Source organism: Bombus impatiens, unplaced genomic scaffold (genome assembly GCF_000188095.3).
Source record: "Bombus impatiens unplaced genomic scaffold, BIMP_2.2 scf_0653, whole genome shotgun sequence".
Classification (NCBI taxonomy): Eukaryota; Metazoa; Arthropoda; class Insecta; order Hymenoptera; family Apidae; genus Bombus; species Bombus impatiens.
The window spans coordinates 219,881-241,312 of NT_177072.1; the positions used below are offsets into that span (position 1 = coordinate 219,881).

General features: G+C 38.6%; 1 protein-coding gene and 1 long non-coding RNA gene across 3 annotated transcripts in view; both read left to right on the forward strand.

Moving 5' to 3' along the window:
- Positions 1–21,432, forward strand: part of LOC100747341 (probable nuclear hormone receptor HR3) — a 120,226-nt gene that overhangs the window by 15,860 nt on the left and 82,934 nt on the right. The gene's annotated exons all lie outside the window — the stretch shown is intronic.
- Positions 86–2,847, forward strand: LOC112213434. Of its 2 annotated transcripts, none has more exons than XR_002947337.2 (3): positions 86–351; positions 1,063–1,118; positions 1,214–2,847. It is a non-coding gene; the product is annotated as an uncharacterized LOC112213434 (long non-coding RNA). The 2 variants fall into 2 exon arrangements; XR_004462349.1 differs by having other exon boundaries at positions 86–331.

Consider the following 21,432-nt stretch of genomic DNA (forward strand, 5'->3'; position numbering starts at 1 on the left):
CTTCTTATCGTTGAATTATAATAAGCAACTGATAATTTTAATAAATGACTAAGAGAAGTAATTAGCATTGTTGAAGTAAAAAATTGCCGTTTACCTTGAAAAATAGATAAATTTTCTTCATTTAAGGCTCGCTGGCTCGTTCACTTGTAAGCTACGAACTCTCGAACCACCCTTTCCTTGCATATATCACAGTGAAAGCGTAAAATTTAGTAAAGGTATATGCTGACGTTTCAATGTATGCATTTACGTGACAGTTTAGCGAAAGTGTCGAGAAGAATATAAGTGTCTACTATTTTTAGTAAATGTATTCATTTAGTAGACAATGAAATTGGTATGTGCATACATTAACTAGTAAGTAATTGACTATATATTTACGAAATTAATATCCCTTAATTGCTACGATAAAATATAAGTTTTGCTGCATTCCAATAAAGAAATTAGAAATAAAAGTCATCATAAAATAAATACAAGAATTTTTATTTCAAATTAGACATATCGAAATCAATATACATATTTAGGAATTGCACGTAATAATTGCACAAAAAATGTTTCCCTCGTTGGATTAATATAAAAATTAAATCGGTTAATTATGTTATTCTAAAAAATTGCACTTAGCCTCAAATTTGTATATGATTCTTATTACCGTTATTATCTTATGTTTCAATATGTAAAAATTTAAAAACGTTGACAAGATTCTATTATATTCTCAAACTACATTTGATTTGTAAACCCATTCCTAAACCAAGACTATCTTTAGCATTATGTATGTAATTAGAAAATGAGAAGGCCGCACCCAATTGAAGATTAGTATCGCGTGTTATTCGCGAACGAACATTGTAACAATACTTACATAGATATCATTTAATATCATTTAGAGTACTCTACGATAATACCGCAGCAGCTAAAAGATATACACGCCTATTCACTATGATGTACATGTATCAAATTCGAATCGCAACTAACTAATCTAAATTTCACTGTGTCATTACCCATAATTGTAGCAGCGATTCGATTAAAAAAAAAACGTCGTAATACTAATCGTTATCATTTTTTACTTTTCAGGTAAGTTCCTTGTCCCTGTTTCACGTGCTTACATGAGAGTTTTCGAGAACCGTTTGGTGAGTACCTTCACGGAATTAACGAAATAGCACCGATACATCTCGTTAAAGTTTCCCGTAAGGCCGCGTGGTGTCATCGATGCTTTGCGTTGTAGCCCACACAGAGAAAAATGTATAATTCAGCGGAGCGGATAAACACAGTGTTACCAGTGATCGAAGTCACCTGGCAGTCCGGTCACGAATTTATTTCACAACTACATAACTTTCCTAACGTTTGGAACAGAGTAGCAAAACGAGGATTGCGATCTCGGGATTTGTTTGGAGTCCAAACATGCATATAATAGCGGTTGCTTCGTTAACGTTCAACAAAACGAAGTAATACATTTTTCTCGTTGTGAAAATCTCGTTCTATTCGTGACAATGAATCCACGTGAATTACCAGTGTGCCCTATTGCTGACATTATAACCCAGATTCTACGTGAAAAAATAAGTTGAAAGTTTCTCTTCTTGTATGCTAATATTTGTACCTACGTTTGTGCTTATAGTATTGGACAATGGGGAACTTGTAGTAAAGCTGGCTACCGATGTATCATCAATTTTATTATTTTTGAAATTGTTGAGAATGTTTATCATTACCCAATACATATATATGAACATAATTAACACGGTTAATTGTACTTAATATTTAAAGTCAGTTCTTCGTAAAAAAGAACTTCGTATAAAACTCTTTTATGTTTTTGATTTATATACGTAGAATCACCTTTTTTACCTCTTTACGAAATACTCTATATAGTCGATATAAATAATTTCGACCTTTGACCCTTATGAAATGAAAATTAATAACCATACACAATATGCTATAAAACTTAACACCGATATCAGAGGATATATTAGCCGTAAAAAAAAAACTGAAAAAAATACCGCCCAGCTACCTTCAGTATCAGCTTCAATAAAAAGCAAGAAGGTACGTGATGTAAACGTATCTTGCAAGTTACGAAATCCAAGTACAAAGTCCACGGTACTGCTACGCGAGCCAAGAAAGAAAGACGAAAAGAACATAGATCTCGCCAACAAGAAAACACAATACAACGACTTACTACGTGACTAAAAACTATAGAGCAAAAAAGAAGAAGCTAGAAGGTGAAAGAGTTAGAAACAGAATGGTTTCGCGATGTTTAATAGCTGCGAAGAGGAAAATTTGAAATTTTGCATGAAGTCGCGTTCGACGACGCGTATTGCATGAGAGCGCACGCACACGTGCAACCAATGCGCCGCGCGGTATACTCTCACTGTCCTCGGGGACGTTGCTCGAGGACGAGGATAAATTTTCCTCTTTGCGCCGATATCAATGATTTCCCCTCTTCGCGGTGCAACGAGCGACCAGCAAGAAGCGGCGGTCTTTGCGTTCGCGAGCGTTGCAGGTTCGTGTTCGCGAATCGTTAAACTATTATATAATGCTCTCTCAAATTGTTCACTGGAACGCTGCGTATTTTCTGCAAGTAGCGTTTGAGCCGCCGCGCCGCCACATTGAGGACGATTTAGGTGTGGAAATTTTTTTGTTAAAAAAAGTGTTTACTGATTTTTTTCTAATTCTTTTTGTAGTAAGAACGTAACACGTATTTCTAAATCTTTTTAGAATTTTAGTAAATGATTATGAATATAGGGCGTGGGTTGAGTAAAATGTTAGAAGCTGGAGATATTAATCTCATTTTTTTTTTTTTGGCATACAATGGACTTTTCTATGGCAGTTCTAGGGTAACAGGCCTAATCCTAACCCTAATCCTAACAGTAATAGAATCATTTTTGTTTTTGATTAGTTACTTGGATAACTTTGACCAAAATTAATAACATTTATTATAACATGTACTTTCTTTTTTATGATATCTTTGTTTATAATTCTTTTCTGAAATACTCTGTTTTATTCCGCAGTTCTTTTTCTTATTTTAATTCAAGTATTATAAAGAAGAATTTGTTTCTCGATAAACTTCTTAATTAGTGTCAATATCGATTATCAAGTAAATTAGGTACTTTATCAGATAGACGATGTGATAACGACACTTTATTAGATAAATTTATGTACTTAATAATAGTTATAAAACTCATATCGTCGAAAAAGAAACGGTCTTTTAATATAATAAAATTAATTGTTACGCGTTGTCACGCTTGTTATTATATCACGTATTAAGCGTGGACGAGGCAGTTTGACCGATCAGTAGCGAATATTCATTCGAATTCGTTCAACTTAATTCTTTTTACGGCCGTTGAAATGTCGCGTGTATCGTGTTCGCGCGTTCTGCGAATAATTCTCTCTTGGTTCTCACGCTGAACGGTTGTTTGTATTCGGAAATTGAAACTGACGAATGAAAAAGGTTTTTCTGTTTCGATTACTTATTTGTTTATTTAATGGAGCTTTTCAATTTTTGTTTCGTATTTTCTGAAATAATAAGTAATATTACAGAATGCATAACAATGTAAATGTTCATCTTTTCCTTAACAGAGATATTAATAGAAATTTCCTCTATTTCTCTAAAGATTCAAGAAAAATCTTCTAAACTACACACGAACCACAATAGAAAAAATTGTTTGACGAAGAAATTGATTAAATCGTTTAATTGTTCCATTAGTTTTAAACACTCTTAGTTAATATCCATGCATTTATGAAACGTCTAAGCCTCCTTTCAATACGATATAAATTTGTTACAATGAAATAAGTCTTCACATCGTGTTCCGCTATCAAAATTACAAAAACTCTATAATATTGTTCAAGTGAGTTATCATTAAGATACATTTTTTATACGCGTTTGCTAAGACTTCATTCCATTACCGATTAATACCAACGCATTTTTATGCGAAATACGACACTGCGCGATTCGTCATTCTTTCTACAAAATTTATATTACCTATTGCAAAGTTCAGCCTTCCTCTATATAAGTGCACAATTCATGGGCACTTTCTATACAACTGGGAGGACGATAAACAGAAGGATTCGGATGAACGTCGAATGATTAATAGATGTAATCGAATTTAACGAAGTGTAAAATATCGTGATATCGGAACGAAATTAATCCCGTTAGCACGGCACTTGGTATCATTGAACGTCTTGCGAAAATCCCCCCTGTATTCGTGCGCGATAAATCATCGTAATTTCGTATTTTACGGCGGGCCGTTTCGCGTCGCCGCATTACGACGACTGGAGGCTGCGCGCGCAAATCAAAAGACATTACGTTGTCAATTGTAACTTATGTTAAATTATAAGCATCGCACAACGACGGTTTACACGCACTGGAGGCTTTGCCTGCGGGCGTAAAGGCAACACGCGGAGAAAGATCAAGGAACGATAAAATGCAAGTACGCTGTATTAAAGATTTGCGCAACGATCGCTGATCGTGCCATATAAGGTCGGCAAAAAATCTCGAGACTGTGTGTTAGATCGTAAAAGAACGAAATTTACAACGTGTAACGTTAAACGTACCGTTTGTTTGTTTATTACTTTTCTTTTATATCGTGAGAATTTTTATTGTACTCCGTCCGAAAAGAGAAAAGCAGGAGCTATAAGCTGAATGAAACCATAATTATATAACGAATCATTTTATGAATGCTATATCATTTATTATAGAAATATACCTAATTAATAATTAATACCTAATTAATAAGAAACATATGGAAGTTAATTCTTAAACAAAATTCGTTCTACACTCTGCATACATGTATTTCATAACATTTTATCGCGGACTACTACTTACTAAAGTACTTTTAAAACATTTACGAATTAGAAGAAGTGACAAACAAATACAATAAAAAGTACATATAAAGTTTCGATCCTACGTAACGCTACATGGAAATATTCCCTGAAAATATGATTCATTGCCATGATGACATCACTATCGTAGAATATCTAAAATTTTTGCACAATACCCAACCAAAATACATTCACATTCTAATTTCATAATCACTCAATATTTTTACGCATTTCTGACATTCAAAACTCTTAATTAGTCATTCGTAATAAACAGACAGACTCAACTCTCATCCCTATAGTATTTCCGATCGTAAAACATCGAATAATGTTGTTGAATAGAAGCGAAAAGAGAAGCGAAAAGCGAAGTTCGCAGAATTTCGTGTCTATTTATGGAACATGTACACTATAATGACTAACGCGTAGACGCGTGCAGTTACGAATAGCTCAATTAGATCGTTCTACATTGTACAGCCGGGCGTAGTAGAGGAATCGCGTACGCACCGTGAACGTTATACACAGTGTACGTGAACTCGAGGCGTAGCCCGAGGTCTGCAACGGGTCTTTCGCGGGGCAAAAAATTCCTGGAAAAAATAAGGTGCAATCGCACCGTGTGGCGAGCTAAATATTTTACGCAACGAGGGCACGGATAACTGTGATCAGCATAATTAGTTTCACGGGTTGCGTTGGCTACGCGGCGCGTTGCCTCGTTGCATGCTTGTAAAAAGTCAATCCGAGAAAGGGAACATTATCATAATGTTATCATATCATACGTTAGGTTGCGAAACAAGCACGGAAGGGGCAAGTTCACCGAGTCGTTAGACGATGTAAAAATAGAATAGTATCAGGACCTCTTCAGTAAACAGAAGAGGAAAGAAAGAAAACGATGTTCGCGTATATTCCATTCGCAGTTCCCTACCATCAAGCGCAGATGGACTTGGTTGTCAAAGGAATATCGATTCGTTCGAGTTTAACGGTAAACAGAGTTCTAATGCTCGTATTTGGTGTATCAAGGAATGCAGGAGAGTTCCAAGCCTGATGTCGGCCGGCGGAACCGACGCACTCGAATTCGGTAACAAACCCCGGTATGTTTGAATTCGATATCGAGCAGAATCGATTCATTCAAATTCGAAGGCAAACAAATTCGCTAAAGAGCGAGACTGATGCACTTAAAGCTCGGCATGAAAAAAAATCGATAAGGTCGAATCGAGGAACAGACGAGACAACCCGTTTGTTCGATTCGCGCGATTCCGATTAAACTATATTTTTCAGGTAATTTTCAAAAGACTCGAAGATTTAAAATACGTGATTGCGTTTATTTCGAATATTTCTATTATATACACATAGATACTTTTACAAATACAGGCGAATAATGTGTACGAATTGTTAACTCTAGTGTTAATCTTCGACATTGACTTTCACGCCTGCAACATACACTTATGTTCACAGCCTGTCCTTTAGTAGTCGGTATTTCCTGGTTAAAAGTTTCAAAAGTGTCTTTTTGAATAATAAGTAATACATGTTAATGGCTTCCTAATAATCTCCATCATAATCTTGATCATTGTGAGATTCAACGATATATGTAGTTATAAGAATACATCGCAACTTATTTTTATCGTTGTTACAATCTGGCAAATATGTCCCGTTTAATGTATCGAAATTACTGAATGTCCAAGATCAAATTATATCTCGAAGATCTGAAGTAAATGATGTCAATTGCATTCTGAAGATCTCTAATAATTTTGTTGGTGTCAATTTAAGAACATTTAGAACCTTAGAAGATAAGATTTATTAATATATTACATCATCCCGTTGGAAAGACAGAGATAATATTCAAAATAAAAATATTTAATGAAAAGTACTACAAGAAAATCAGGTTTATCTCATATTATAGGTAAATTCTCTATAATCTGAAAGATTTATGTTATGTTATGAATTTATAAGCATTTATGAATATAAACTACATCGTAGATATCTTAATATTTGAAAGCACGAATATTTTCCTATTAAAATTCAACGTTGGTCATACGGTTGTCAGACTAAATATCTTATCACTTGTATCGTGCGCCTTTTAACTCTTTTCGATTATTTTTATCTTACATATCATGAATATGCGACGTACGAATCTAAAAACATCTATCATAATAGCTACACGCATTAACATTATGTTAACCATGAAGCATCTTACAAGCATAAAAACTTGAAATAGAAAGTCGTAGGTCAAATCAACCGAATTTCAAAATAGCCGAAAACCCATTTCAAAACTGGCTATTGTGTACAATCTATCTCGTGTGTACAAGTATTAGCCGTCGAATAAATTACAACGCACCGAATAAGAATGGAGTAATCGATTCGCAGAGGATACTCACTCGCGGGTTCGCCGATGGCGGTCATGGCGGCGGTTGTAACGACGCGACGCAACGGTGGAGAACGGAGAAGGCGCGAGAATGCGAAGGGAGAAAACCATCTGTCAAGTTAGTCGCCGCTTTCCCCGCCTGCGGCAGCCAAATCGTTTCCGGGCCCGGACCCGGGCCTACAGCCTCGTCGCCTCTTTTCTTCTTCGTCTTCTTCGTTCTTTTTTCTCCCCACTTCTTTTCTTCATCGGTGTAGTTTCTGTTCGTTTCACGTTACTCTCGCTTTGGCCGTATGCCGAACCTGGTCGATGCGAGTTCATTGGTTGCGCAACTCGCCAAAACCAGCATCTCGCCCCACGTGCTCGCTTCGCTTGAGTTTGATACTTTCGCATGGCAGTGGAGTCTTGTTCTGTTGTGTGGAGAACCGGTACTGTGTTCCATGATGAAGTTAACACTGGAATTACGGATCTTTGAGGTATACTTAAATGTTAAAGTGTCATAATGGAAATAAACGTATAATAATAGATAATAGACAATAAACAACGAGGGAAATAGATAGATCATAAATAATAATAAATAAAAAATAATAAATTTCCACCTCTATTAAAGTCAATATCATTTTTCTTTAAGGTTTCTGCATCTATTTAGTAATTGTACAAAAAGGAAGAAAGTTATGATCGTAGGATCGTTAACATTTAAAACTGCTCAATATTAATCCTTCTTTGACATTTTTTAGTTTTATATTATTAAATGTAATATAAAGTATTTGAACAATTTTGTTTTTTAATAAGTATGAGATAGATATATAAAATTCGTTCGACGCTTAACATCCTAATGAGAATAAAGTCAATAAAATATCAGGGAGGTAAAATCTTAGATAATACAATAGATTCTGGTTTCAATTTTTTGTTATAAGAATCGTAGCTATTTTCTTTCCTTCTTCTACTACGCAATATATTAGTCACGATTTGATTTCGTATATTTAGTATAAAATAAAGATGAAGTTTTTGCACGAGAAAATATTATTCACAATGCTGTATTTTACATATCCATCTATCTCATAAATTACTATTACCTACAATTACTGAAAACATTTCTGGGAACTATTGAATTAAACAAGAAAACGAAGGGTTGATTTTATCGGGCTTGTCTTTCTCGAGACAAACCGGGTCCAAGAAAGAGAGCCACGTTACGTGAGGAAGATTACGTAATTGTTAATATCTTTTATTCGCAGGTACGAACGTACAGCAACCGATTATATGATAATTGCATGTTGTCCAATTGGACGTCAATAGGGAGCTGCAACGCAATTACGCGAAATAATATCTTGCTCGTGAGACTAAATTTTACCGCGATGAGTTTCGAGCTCACGCGATCTTTAACAGCCTGAGAAGGAAATCGATTTTACACAGAAGTAAACAAAATTAACCGTACACCTGCTGCGTATGATCCTCAACCTTGAGCATTCGAGTTAAAACTAATCAAATCTACATCGCCTCTTGAACCAATTTATCATTCTTTATTCAATGTATATCATCATCCAGTTATCAAAATAGCATCGAAAACCCAGGAAGAAAAGATCGTCTTTAGAAACCAACGAAATTAAAAAAACCTCTTTTTAGCTTTGTATCTTCTCTCGGTGCATCTGCGTGTCCCGAAACCAACGGCCACCCTTAAATGGAACGAGCCGCGTGCTTTTCACTTTGTAACCGCCTTCATCACGGCGGAAATCTGCGTTTCAGCGAGGCCCAAAAGCGCATGAAACAGAAGAACCTGGACGAGGGAAGGGCAACAGTCGAATTCTCGACTCTGGTGCAGGTCGCGATGCATATATCGAGTGGACGACGTTTTAGCATCGACGACGATCTCCGAGTGAGACCAGCAGCAGAAGCGGCGACAGTAAAAGAGAAAGAGAAAAGGGTGGATAAGAGAAGGATGGCCACAAGGTGGGAGGAAAAGGGAAAGAAAGAGAGAGACCCAGATTTCATTTTCGTTGATGAGCTTGGCATCGGTCCAACTCGACTAAATATATACTCCCTTTCTCTTCCTCTCTTTCTCTCTCTCGCGCTTCTACCCCTCTTCCCGCCACTTCCATCCCGGCCCGTACCCTTTTCTTTTTCATTTTCGTCGGGTTCTATGCAACCAGAAACTCGGTAGATCCGCGAGCGAATCTCTGCGACTTGAACCGTGCAAAATTATCTGTAATATTAATCCGATAATATTAAAATCATGATGTCTGTATATCCGTGAAACATAACCGGACATAATCCGTGAAAGAATTAAGTGGTTCGGTTACATGTTTCAATATTAGAAAATGGTAGAATGGTCAAAATCTGTGTAGATCTACCTAAATATTAGTAAGGTATCATTCTATGGATACCAGGAAATTTTACAAGTATAATTACTCATAAAATAAAAATTGAAAAGGGTTTACATTAGATGAAATTAAGTGTAAAGTTAAAAATGAATACATGGGATGGAGAAATTCAAGCGGAAATAGGATATTCTATGCAGAAGATAAAAGTCGATATTGATATAATATTAATATCCAGTAGTCCGTTAACAATAACAATTTTCACTGGTAGAGAGCGTAAATTGAGAATAATATTATGATTAAAGTGACTAATTCTACTTTTAAGATCTCTTAGAATTCACAAAACGATATCTGACACATTATTAACATTTTAAGTATCATAACCATCTACCCTCCTTCCAATGACCATATAAATACGTTTATGTGATTAATATTCCATCATCGAACCCATAAATTCATTGTTATTCAGACCTGAAACGTAGAAATTCTCGTAACACGTTCACAGGAAGCTAAAATTCTCGCTAAAATTCCCAAATCGCGTAGCAGAATAGATGCGAGGTCAGAGAAATCGTCCAACATCCAAAGATTAGACACCATAAACCAAATCACCAAAACGAGAAAGCTAAAGGAACGCAGAACAATCAGACAACAACTAAAGAAAAACTGGTCAAAAAAAAAAACACAATGGATAGCCCAAAGACGGGTTGATCCTGTTGACGAGCGTGAATTGACCAGACCTCGAGAAGAACGACAGTCAATGCGTACGATCGAACCCGTGTTCGTCGCATTTTAATTTATGACTGTGTTCGTTGTAAATTTCACCTCGCATCTTGTTACAGTGCCGAAACCGTGCAATGAACCCGCCTGTTCCAACGAGAAAGCTGCCTACGACAATGTCTCGATTCATTTCGCTGCGAGCAGGTACTGCAAATGGCAATGAATTTCAAAGCGGCGCGGCGGGGAATAGCGGGCGGAGACTTTCGTTTATGGTCCCCTATAGAGAGAAAAATCTCGTCAACCGTCCTACTTAATTAAAGAAACAAGTAAATCCAGCATCGGTAAATGGTAACCGATACGACCGCAACTTTGTTGCTATATGTATGTTGCTGGTAAAGGAATTTGGAAATGGTTTTTCTTTATTAGGGTGATCTACTACATTTTCTTTAACTTTGAAATTCACAGATAGTTTGTTTAAGACCCACAGTGATTATATACAATAATTTCCAAGTGCCCGATGCATGTTCTTAACGACCCATTAGATTCATTATTCGAGATTTATAAAAATTATAATCTATGTTATTGTATCACAGTTATAATCTTATAGGCATATTACAAATATTTCTCCGCATTATATCAGTTTCCATTGCAACGGTCGGTGCACATGTTACGACAATGAAGCAGGTGAGGACTATGTTGGTGAAATTTTCAGATTCCCAAAAAAATGGCGATGAAGTCATCGAGTTTGGCGATACGTCGCTTTCACGAGCAAGCCGATTACGCGATCGCGCCATGTCCCTGCCGCGAAAACAATCCGGATCTCTGTGAGTGGAACGTCGATTGAAATCGTATAAAATATTTTTTTCTCTCTTAATTGGACATTGTACGATGGCATTGTTGTGCGATCGTGACCTCTAAAGAACGCGTTAATTGTCTCTCTTTCTCTAGCTCCACTCCTCCAAAGAAACCTCCAAAGATAATACATTAAAACCATCCTCGAAGTAATATATAAAATTCTACTCCAAAAGAAACAACTTTTAAGATCCATAAAAGTTTCACGAAAGTTTCATAAAGCTGATGCATACAATGTCTCGAGGAGAAAGTAATTTCTGCGAAGACGCAGCTGCTTGAAAAAATTCGATTGTCGCGTACGGGGATCGATTGTCATTCGACGGAGGCTTCAACCGCGGGAAACGTAATAAAATTTTCGAGAAAACTCTGGTTCGAATGTCGCTTTGGTGAAAACGTCGCGCGAACGACGGGGAGCGATTGCGCGATCTTTCGCCGGCAATTCTACGAGCGGAGCTGCTCGTTTTCGGGTGACGACAGGAATTTCAATGGGCAGAGTTATATATCGGCGGGTGACGCGGCTAACGGTACATCCCTGCACGCTTTCAATGGTCTACCAACCTACCTACCTACCTACCTACGTACCTATATATCGCTCATAGCGCCTAGGCCCGCATCGATCGCGCCTATATGCATAACGCGTACATACATACATACCTATCGATCGTTTCGTTTCGTCGCTCTCGTCATCTCTCTCGTCGCAACCCCTCTCTCGCTATCTCTTCGTTTTCTTCTGCTCTTCACCGGTAGTGCCATACCGTCAGGCTTGTTTTCTCGAACGAGAGAAGGAGGAAAGTACGCTCGCCGGCTCTCTTTTTCTCCGCCTCCAACCTAGTCCAAGCCTTTGGCAACGCGAGACTTCTTTACCCCTCGATCATACTTTCGCCTCCTTTTTTCCCTTTCTGTTAATTTTTCGTCATTTTTCTTCTCCTCCTCCACCTCTTCTTCCTCCTCTTACTCTCTTTCGTTTCGTTTTCTTTTCTCCTCGCAGCCTAGCTTTTGACTAAACCCTTGACTGGTTACCGAGTAAACCACGAGAGACGAAGAACGAGAAAGGAGCTTCTCCGTTTGTCGAAATTGGGAGATCCTCCACAGCCGCTTCGAAAGAGCTCTAATTGTTCCGTCGGACTTTTTCGAAGTCGATCATATCGAGACTTTCGGCTATGTTTCAGTTGATTGAAAGGAGCGTTATTCTTTGTGCAAGCCGAGAGTCGTTCCCTCGCGATCCTCGTGACAGCTTGCTGCCTCCTTTGTCGACCGTGTCTTTTTGTATTCCGATTGTATCCGTAGCTTGTATCGTATTCGACGATTACGGATATGTTTCTAAGATTTCTCTTTTTAACGTTCTCAACTCGCTTCTTTCCTTTTCTTCCCAATTTTCATATTTCTCGAGGGAGTCTGTGAAACTAAGTTTCCTATGAAAATTTCTGGTCTTCCATTTGCTTAATTGATTCACGACGAGTGTACAGATCCATTAGCGGGCTGATAGCTTTTCCGTGGACAGTCAGGAACGTTGAAGATACGGGTCATTGACAGTGACCGCGTGTGAATAACTGTAATCCGCCGTTTCACCGTACACGGTAGAACCGGTAAACAGAATACACACGCCAGGGTCTCCGACCAAATTCGTTATCCACGGGAGCACTAGGCGACGCGAGTAGGAGGAGGAATTAAGCAAGCACGACGGGAGATGGAACTTTCTAACCATTTTATATAAGCCGAATCGACGTTATCGTTGCTGATAATCGTTACCTTCTAACAGACTGATCAACGCCGGATTTCGGATATTTACCTACCCCTTTGATATCTCTGCTCCATGCTCTTGTATTGCTTTCATATCATCTCATAAATTTCGGATTATCTCCCAATAAAAGATAATAAACTGTTTTATGAAGATATTAGTTTTTTCACTGAACCATCGAGAATATTGACCTTCACGCTTTATGATTTTGCTGACGACATAACACTTTCAATATCTGATAATTTGAACGACTATTTGATCGTTCCGTATCTTTTTGAATATGACTGCCTGTTTAACAAGTAAGCTGTATTTACCAACTGCTAGTGTAGTAAAGTTTCAGTCAAACGAAATATATTGTCCTCGCTGCGAATTTCATCGGTCGTTCCTTTATAATAAACCCGCCATGCTCTTGTTAACAAACAATTAATAGGAAACGGTCAGAATTATACGGTTACGTTGTATTATAATATATATGCATAGATAGTATATAAATCACCTATTCGTTGATCATATCCAACGATAAATTAATGTTGCAGGATTTTAGATGGAACAAACTAAACCATTTTTAGATAATAATTAATGTATCCGCGATCTCGTTACTTTTTATACAAGCTATAAAAATAAATTTAACTTTGTCATGTTTTTGATTAAATAATGAAAGAAATATTTAGTGGTATTAGAAATGAAGCAACTCTCATCGTATTTCAATTATTAACGACAGTTTCATAATTATATCACCCCAGAACTTAGAATTCTCAAATAATTCCGAAGAATAAAATTCCGCCATTTCATTACACCGTATCTAAATGTATACAGGATATAGACATATTTTTTCTTTTCGAACGGTAAACCCAGCTCTCGAATAGCATGCACGCTATAGATTATAAAGACAAGTGGTTCAGGAGCACAATAAACGCATCTCCTCTTCCGTTTCCCGCGTAGCGGCCGCTGTAGCGGAAACCTTCTCTTGTTATTGAAAAATCATACGAAAAGCGATACGTCGTTCCGTGCGGGTGCGATGACTCGATTCGAGGATATTCCTTTATTTTTTTTTATAATACTTTCCTCCCTGCGCCGAGTTCTCATTCATTCACGACGAGCACCTTTGCCTACGATCTCGATCGTGTAGGTAACCTTGTTAGTTCACTGAGTCTCTTTGCCTTCGCTGTACGTAATAATAGGAGTCCTTTTCTAGTTCGGTATTCGATCACTATAGATCAATCGATCTTCCCACGTACCTGTACGGAAATCTCTGTATAATGCGCAAAACGACAATGAGATCGACAGGAGGGTGGACGACCTAACGGTACGATATCGTGTGTCGGTCCGTTCGCGGTGATCGAACAATCATACGATTTCAATTTTTATAGTATACTGGACTGATTGTGTTACATTCCGCATGTGATGGACAGACCAATTTTTTATACGCTTTATTTTATTGAGTTTTCTACACGGTACAGTTTTTAACATTGTGGTTATGGAATTTTATGTAGGTATTTATTTTTTATAATATTATTTTCCCTTCCATCTAGATCTTGCAATTTTATGATATTCAGAGAACTTGAAGTATTTTTACTACTATTTTATTCTTTTTATTTTTTTATTTCAGGACGAACTTCAATGGAATAATATTTAGTTAGCTTTAAAATGAAAATATAAAATTTTTTAAGAAGATTTAATTTATCCAAAATTCATGCAAAGCTAGTTTCTTAATTGTTAGATTGCAATTAACTTTCCACTAGACGAATATCAAGTCGAGAATAAAGTAAAAAAGAAATATATGTATACAAATTAATGGAAAGAAAATCTCGCGTATACGTGTATGTTCTACAAGCACGACAAGAAATAAAGAAGTGAAATATGCTTTTAAAGCGCGGTCGGGGGACAGAGAGTGGAGTCAAAGCAAGAGAGTCGAAGAGTAAAACGTAAAACGCGAAGAATAAGAGCTAGAGGTAAAAGACTTAAAAGAGCTAAAGAGTTCATAAGAAATAAAGTGCAAGAAGAGAATATAGACTCGGGAGTTTCGGTCGTGTCGCGATATACCTCGAGTATAGTTTTAAATTGGACACTTTTATTAAGAAAATTCTGTAGGAAAATAAAAAATACAATTCACGAGTTCATAAGACATGTTGGATTCAATATTTAACCCTTAACCTCGGCTCCGAGTGTACTTTACTTAATTGTATGATAAATTTCGTTTCCTTGAATCTTCCGGTATGATTCAACGTGTTTAAATAACATATTTTATCGCTTAAGAAGTTACAACGTTCGTGCAACAGCGGCATGTAATGTTGTAATAGAATCTCGTCCGTATCTTAGAGGAAAATTAAACGCGTTCGAATGATCTATCACGGCGATAATGTTCGCGGGACAATGAAGAATGTAATATCTACAAGCTGCTTGCTGTCACGGTTACTTTCCATTATTATGAAGTTCCACTGGAGTGATGGACACTATGCAATATCTCGAGCTCCACGCCCTTGCACGTTTTCCGCTACAGATGTCACATGATACGGGACATCAGGTCCGAAATAACACTGAATTTATAGCGGTACTGTCCATCACCCTGTGCCGCTGTTTGGAGCTTGTTTATTGCACACGAAGTGCATTTATTCTTTTAATAAAAACATTTTCATAGCGAAAAACCATGTCGGAAATTCAAGAGCTGTGGCTGTGCTACATTTATATTGTTATCGGTTTTGTATACTTGCCACTAGTACACTGTTATTAAAAGTTGTGCTTGGAACAGAGAATATCACAGAAAAAAGATGATTTTCGCGAAAAATCCAATAAAACATTTGTAGAATAAATAAAATAGATAAAAAGTAAAATACAACAATCTGAATATTCGTTTGTGCGTTGCAAAAAAAGAAAAATATTATACTATGATCAAACAAATTTAACAATTTCGACAATTAAAACGGTAAATCCTTGTTCAGATTAGCCAAGTTGCTTTTTTTTAAGCCACCTGTGTTCAGTAATTTCAATTTATGCTTGCATATATATAAATCAAGTTATCTGTATCTTGAGGCAAAACGAGAAAACCAACTTCAACTAATGGATATCTAAAGTGATGCCAAAGAAGCTGATACTTTGTTGTTTGTAATTCAGATTGTACAAAATTCACAATAAATTCAAATTGTGTTTCGTGTTCCAAGGAATAGTTGAAAGGACGTCAACTTCACTCGAAAACTGATAAAATTCAAATCTAGTAAATGACAGTAACGAGCAGCTTAAGTTCAAGCAACTTTCACTACGAAAATATTTGATATCATTTAACCACTTTTTACTCCTAGTGTTAACACGTGCAAAAAATAAATCGAATAAAAGATCCGAGAACGAGAGATCTGCTAAAACCCTAAAACTTCAACTTTCCCTAGATCACTGTATATCTTCCGTTTCACCTGCCTCGATGTAACGATATTTGACACTTACCGTTCAATGGCTGGCACACCTGGAACGAAACAAAGAAGAAACCCAACAAACGCAATCGGGCAAAGAGCCGAAGATTTAAGAAAATGAAAGAAAAAAACCGAGAAAGAACCGCGAAGATCCTGTTTTACTCGCTTCCTTTTATTCGGAGGCTTCAGTATTCACGCGGTGCCACGTGAATCTTTCATCGTTGAACATACGAAGAAACAGGTACCGTTCCGCGTAATGTTCCACGGGCGTAAAAGAACGACTGGTTCACCGCTCCTTTGCATTCTCGTCGGTGTGGTTGCACGCCCGGTTCCGCGTTCGCGAGTTAATTCAGATCGTGCGGCCGAACAACAGCCGGGCTTCTTTGTATTCGACGCAGCCTCTGGACTCCTGATTAGGGTTAACGGTGGTAGCCAGTCGATGGGTGTACCTTCCTTGTCGTGTATACATAACGCCTATAGGCGTCATCCCTGCCGATCGATCCCTCGTGAGATCGATCGTCTCGTGGCAAGTGCGTGCGCCGCTCGTAGAACATGCCTCTCGTTCGTCACAGGAAAATCGGACAACTTTCCGCGAAAGCCCTCAAAAATTTAAATGAATACCTTATCAAGAGGGAAGTTAGGATCGGAGTTGTCGCTTGGTAATCACCTGCTTGGTATTTCGGATCAATGTCCGCTGTGGGAGGATGAAAATGAAATGTCAATGGGGATGGTTCTCGACTGAGGATGATTATGGTAATTAAATTCGTTATCGTATAGATTTGAATTTAAACGAGTAATTTTTTGGTTGATCAAGCCTGTTTATAACGATGGAATGATGGAGTGATGAAAGAACGTTCGTTCGAGGTAAGCTTGATCCTAGGCTAATGTCTGTCTATGAGCGACTGAAAAAACGTTGTAATTATGTCAGCAAATGATGTAGAAAGAAGCTGAAACGCGGTATACTCTTCTATGGTTATATTTACTGCGAGCCGTAGGACATTTGCATTTGTGGCTGAATACCCTGGGCTCTTCCACTTTCTACCGTCATTTTTCAGCTTTCTTTCTTCCGTATTAAAGAGCCAACGTCTCCATAAAAAAGGGGCGAGAAGAGGGAAGCACAAGAAAGAAAAAGAGGAAGAGCATGCAAAGAAAGAATACGTCGGGAGCGTTTACATTCGTCCGAAGTTAACTTCATGCTAAATTATAATTCTGAAAAAGTATGGCCGAGGTATGTCCTCGTTGCATGCTACGCCAAGCAATTTTATTCGTTCCCTTTTTTTCGCTCCTTCTTCCGCTACTCTCCGCTCAACCTCCTATCTGCCTTTTTCTAGAGGGACGAACTTGTATAATATTCAAGCTGAACTTTCCTATTTATCGTACATTCGTCCATCATAATTGAGCCACTGCCTTCCCTTTTCGTTTCTCTCGGAGTTAACGGGGAGCAACTTCTTGCATCGCCGCCGGTAATTTGCGGAATAGGAAAGAAATTTCATTCTTTCATGGCCCTCCGATGTCAATAGAAACTTTATGAAAATTCAATTTTCCTCCGATCTTGCGATTCTTCTTTGTTAGAATAAAAAGGATAGATCCGTTAAAAGTCTTTAAATATTATTTCTTTAAGAAGATCCCTTAAAGACACGATATCAATCAATCTGATTTAAGTCGCAAAGTTTTATCGGCTCGATGCGAAACGAATAATGAGAATACGAAGAGGGTGCGAGTCGCCTTTGTTATAAGAAACAGGATAGATCCATTGAGACAAATTCAACGTCTTTCTTAAAGACACGATATTTAGAATGCAATTAAGAAAATGTTACTTAAAGAAAGGTACGCTTCATATTTTAATTCTAAAGAGTACTTTGCTTCGAATAGTTTGTACATTTTTGTTTGTACATTTAAATTTCCCATAAATATATAAATATTCGCAACCTAATGCCAATTATCAGTCTGTTTTGTTTAAGTTAGAAAGTTTTATCTATTCGATGCAAAACAAATAATGGTAACCTAAAGTAGATATAATTACTCTTTATTCCTAAAAAGGTTTAATGTACCGGTTAAAGAGTTGATGTCAGTCAATCTGATTTAAATCAAAAAGTTTTATCGGTTCGTTGCAAAATAAATAGTGGTAACCTAAAGAGGGTGAGTGACCTACCCGAACGTGACCCTGTTTCCCTGAGTTTCTCTCCTTTCCACTTTTTTTTTCTCTATACGCTGTAGCACGATCTCGTGAAGGCTCTTTAGTTTCCTGTTCCTTTCCTCCCCTTTTTAACGGTTTCTTCCTTTTACATGCGAGTTACCCTTCCCCCAGTCTATTCGTTTCCTGCGGAACGGGCCATTTTGTTTCGTTTTCCGTTTTGTCTGGAATTTCGCGAGCCCTCAGCCGCCTCTCTGCTCCCTTGAAAATTTGGTTTTCTTCTTTTATTAATATCAATGTTTCAGTATGCAAAGGCGAATCTTTCGTCTACCACTTTGGGGATGAGCTTTTCCTCCTCGCCCCCGTAAAGTGGCGCGTTCCTTCCCAATGAATGGTTGATTCTGTGTGACGAGTAAGTTTCACGAGCGAAAACCAGAGGGAGAACTTTTTTACATTGACCAGGACGAGTGGCGACGCTTTCAACGGAGATTCAATGACGTCGTGGTAAAACGACGAGGATGCTTTTCAACTGTATAAAATTGCACATGTACGTAAATATTTCACCTTCAACGCGGAAATGGAGTGCAGAAATGCTGCGCGTAATAAAGTTCATTGTTAAATAGCAGTAGTTGATTTTAAAATGTTTGATGAATCAAGATGATATGAACGGAAGCACGAAATAGTTCAATGTGAATTTATCCAACGTATTATATTTCATAACATACAAAATGTTAATTATTTAGTATGGCTTGTTCATACATTTATACTAATGTATGATGTATAAAATATAATTCATTCTATGCAATGTAATGTATAATACATTTTAGTTAGATAATAACATACAATGATACACTTTCATAATTCTCCTTGTTTTTTGTAAGTACCTGGTGTTTGATTCTTAAGTTATTCGCTGTTCTCTCCTTATTTTTCACTCTTCGACATGCGCTTCTCCTATCGTACAAGTTTCCGCACTCGTATATTCTTCTCGATCTGCTTACGACGTTGCTCCACTTGTTTCCCTTTAAACGTGCCACCTCTTTCTAAAGCTTCTTCCGTGTTGGATATATCTCCGAAGAATTTTTTATAGGATAAGCTGCGATATTCTTCACCGTCGGTAATCCGTTCCTTCTTATTTTATTAACGCCTACGAAAGAAGTAAAGAAATTTTTCTTTATATTTTTTCGGTGATGCGACTTCCACCGTGAGCTTCTCCCGTTGCATTCCTCTCCAAGACTTCGCAATGTGCAAGGGTAATAAATTAAACGCTCGCCGTGAGAGCAAATTAATTTCCTTCCGGAAATCTCTAGGAAGGAGAGAAGTTCCGGCTCTGCAGCGACGACAGCTTCCTAGCTCGTGACATCACCCTGATGATGAAAACGTAATGAGCGCGAACTATTGTTAGAAAAAAAAGACGAAGAAATAAGAGAGACCAGCCTATCTCAACCTGCTTCTCCCCTTTGAGAATCCTCCCTTTCTTTTGTGATCGTATGGTACTTTATATTTACGGGCACGACGAAATGCATCTCGTTTCTTCGTACACTCTGTCGATGCTTCCCTTGTTCACCCCCTTCTTTTGAAGCTCTTTTGAACTCCTAAGTATCCACACTTCCATTGTACCTCTGTCCCTATTCCACTCTCTCCGTTTTCACTTTCTCTTCCTCCGCCCCCAAACCCGAAAAAACAAAAAAAGAGAAAGATTCTTAAAACCGCCTGCATTAGACGAAAAAGTCCATTTCAAATGGAGTTGGCGAAACCGCATCTTCAACCCCCGGACGTGGTGACGCGCGGCGATTTTCACAAAGAACGGCTGCGCTACCACGCTTTTTCCTTTTTCGCGCTACGCAGACCTCGAAAACTCCGACGATCACATGGAGGAAAAAGCAGGCCAGGGGGACGACCTACGCCAACCCTTTCCTGTTTACAACAATCACTCGACTCGCGAGTGTTGTGTCCGCGACCGGTCAGGAACCACCCTCCGCGTCTCTACCGTGTATTTTTTTCCACCGTTTCAACCCCCTCGGTCTGTCTTAAGGGACAGATAGCCGCATACACACATAGAGTTCCTCGGTTAGTTCGCCCCTCCGGCACTCTGCTGGATCTGCTCGCCTTGCTAACTCTCTCTTTTCTCGTCTCTCTTTCTCTCACCCTCCTCGTCCCTTTCGATTCTCCCTCCTCCCTCCACGTAATCTCCCTATCGCGTCCCACCACCCCACTCCCGTACCCTCTCTGTCGAGCCCTCCTCACTGCCTCGCTGCGCTCACGCTTTCCCTCTCTTTCTCTCTCGCTCCCTTCGTAGTCAGTCGGAGGGAGAGACACGCTAGGACCGAGCGAGAGGGCGATAGTGTCACGGTGGGGCTGGCTCTCTCCGGTCTTGCGCGGCGCGCACCAGTCAACCCGGAGCCACGGTAGCGCAAGTACTGTGTTCGTCACGTTCAAGGGACAGTTACATCAGCAACGGCACGGCTCTTTTACCGGTCTTTAAATAACGTTCGTGTGCAAAGTGTGAGCTTCGCGTTGCGACCGATGTAACGACACGCGGCCAGATCGTCCCGATCGTTGGAGAACGTGTAACGGGCAGTTTTTTTTACATATGCGATAATATTGTACGATCGAATCGAGTGCTTTAAGTCGTCGTGCCTACGCATGTATACACATGCATACATAGATATAGTAGAGATTATTGGATTGAAAAAAAAAATAAAGAATCTTATATATACATATAAATGTATATGTATATATAAAAATAATCTAACACGAGGGGAAAAAGGGTAAGGGGGTTGAAGATCCGCGAGTGGTGAGTGACAGGGGATATACGTACGTTGGACGACAGTAAGAGGGTTCAAGCGGAAATCGGCCGTGGATCGTGGAGAACCGATGGCACGCGAGACTACGGAGTCATCCCCTTTATCGGCTCGGTTCGATCGCGCTCTCAGCGATCCTCGTGCGTGGAAAGTCGCAGGGATGGGGTCGTGACTGTCCGCGAGTGTCAGTCGACGCCCCGGTCGCAACACGACGACCGTCGACAGTCGGTCAGAGGGAAGAAAGATCGCTGGCAGATCCTCTTTGAAGGCATAACGAACGATTTAGCCCCGTTATCGGACACACTGGAACTCGCCGCGAGTGGCGGC